Genomic DNA, 2,190 nt, shown 5'->3' on the forward strand with positions numbered 1-2,190 from the left:
AATGTATCCGCAGACACGTATCAACCAAGAGAGAAGGATCTCTCGTAGGTTATCTTGACATCCTTCGGATATGGGAAGTAAACACAGAGTTGCATCTCCCGTATGTGACAGCTAATATGTCCTTATGACATATTGTTAAGGAAAGAACAAGGAATACAGAAAAGCTCGCACTTCATGCGCTTTTTAATTCTCAGCTGTTTGAAGGAATCATCAATGCACTTGTCAAGTGCTTAGATCACATTGTCTCAAAGAAGGCCAGGGCATCTTTGATATAGATCTCTCGGGTGAAGCTGGAGCCTGGCTAGCGCCTCGCGCCTGGCTGGAGCCTTGCGCTGAATGGCGCCTAGAGCCTGGCTGGACCTTGCTGGCGGCCTCGCGCCTGGCGGCCTCGCGCCTGGCTGGCTGCGTCCTGGCGCGCCCTCGCATCTCCCGTATGTGTGCGCCTGGCTGGCGCCTGATTGGCTCCTCCCTCCTGGCTAGCGCCTCGTGCCTGGCTGGAGCCTTGGTCTGGCTGGCGCCTTGCGCCTGGAGCTCGGCAGAAGACTTCATGATTACTGTCTATGAGTCTGCATGCCTCAAGAGTTTCAGCGAGGTAGGGACCTATGACTGACAAAACCCTTCTGGATCATGTCAATGGGGGGCTAGCCCGCTTACACGACAGAGCCTTCTCGGATCGTGCCAATGGGGGCTGACCCCCTTACATGGCAGAGCCTTACCTGTATCATATCAATGGGGACTAGCCCTCTTATGACAGAGCTTTAGGTTTCTCTTTACTGGAAGGAGCCTTGCGCGCCTGGATGGATCCTCAATCCTGACTGGAGCCTAGCCTTGAAGGAGCCTGGCACCTGGATGGCGCCTGGCTGGCTTCTAGAGCCTGGCTGGCTCCTAGAGCCTCGGCTGGCTCCTAGAGCCTGGCTGGCTCCCTAGAGCCTGGCTGGCGCCTCGCGCCTGGCTTGGCTCCTCCACACTTGCTGGAGCTTCGAGCTTGGAAGAGTCTCTAGGCTGTCTGGGCGATGTCCACATCGGACACTCTTATATCTGTCCGATTTGTTCGCCTCTGGCGCATTTGCGCCAGGTTGGAGGCCCGCTCCTTCTCAGTATCCGGCCATGACAGAGTTCTTGGACTGTGTCCGCCTCTGGCGTTTTTTCGCCTGTATTGGCATTTGGCGCTTGGCTGGTGCTACATTGTCGAGGAGTCTGAACAACCACATAGTTTATCAGGAGACTGGAGAAGGGTGGAAGAAATTCTTCCCCTCTGAGCTTTTGGCCCCTGGCAAGGGAGGTGATTTTAGTCAGCTACACCAGTAGACGACAGGATATCTAACAATACGAGAGAGAAGAGTCTTCCTCCGAGGAGGATCCTTCGTGAACACTTCTTTTGCTAACGAGATCTCTTCTTACATGTTGATGAGGTTCCTCGTTGCCGAATCTTCCCTATCCTTGCCCGAAGGAAGGAAGGAGTCTGGAAGTCGAAGGAGAGACTGAGCTGAAATTGGCGGAACCCTGATTTCTAGCTCTTATTGTATTCTTCTGAATACCTTCTGGGAAGCATTTTGAGCCCTCATCGCACCCCGAAGACTCTGTAGGCAAACGTTTTAAACCATCTCTTCTTCTGTAGATGAAAAATGTAAGTACCCTGCCTGGGCAACTAAACTTCTATCTGAAAGCGTTGCGTCAGGAATAGAGGGATTTAGTTCTTTTGCCAGACATACTATGCTGGCAAGAACCCATTGCCGAGTCTCCATTGAATCTGATGCGAGATTCCAATGCACAAAAAATTCACTTGTCTTCTTGGTCGTTTAGGGCTAAGAGAAACAAAGAATTCCTTCATAAACTTCCTCAAAGAAGTTTGATGAGGAGCAGTTCCATTTTGTCGGAACACGGAATCTGTGGCCACAAAAAAAAATTCCATTCGAAGTACATGATATCCTACTCTTGTCGTATTGCGGTATCGTATAGATCCCGAAGATCTTAATCCTCTGTTATCTCTAATTCCCCTTGTAGAGACAGAGTATAGCCTTTTACTGCGTTCTTTGATAGCAGATATATACATAGATACATAGGTGATTCTTCCCTCTGAAAGTGAAGAAAAACATCGCTATGTGGTTCACAGAGGTATCGGAAGAGGACAGTTTCCTCATTCCATCTAGCACGATCTGCAGCAATTCTATGTCTTAGCCATGACTATTG

This window comes from Macrobrachium nipponense, chromosome 1 (assembly GCF_015104395.2).
Source record: "Macrobrachium nipponense isolate FS-2020 chromosome 1, ASM1510439v2, whole genome shotgun sequence".
Taxonomy (NCBI): domain Eukaryota; kingdom Metazoa; phylum Arthropoda; class Malacostraca; order Decapoda; family Palaemonidae; genus Macrobrachium; species Macrobrachium nipponense.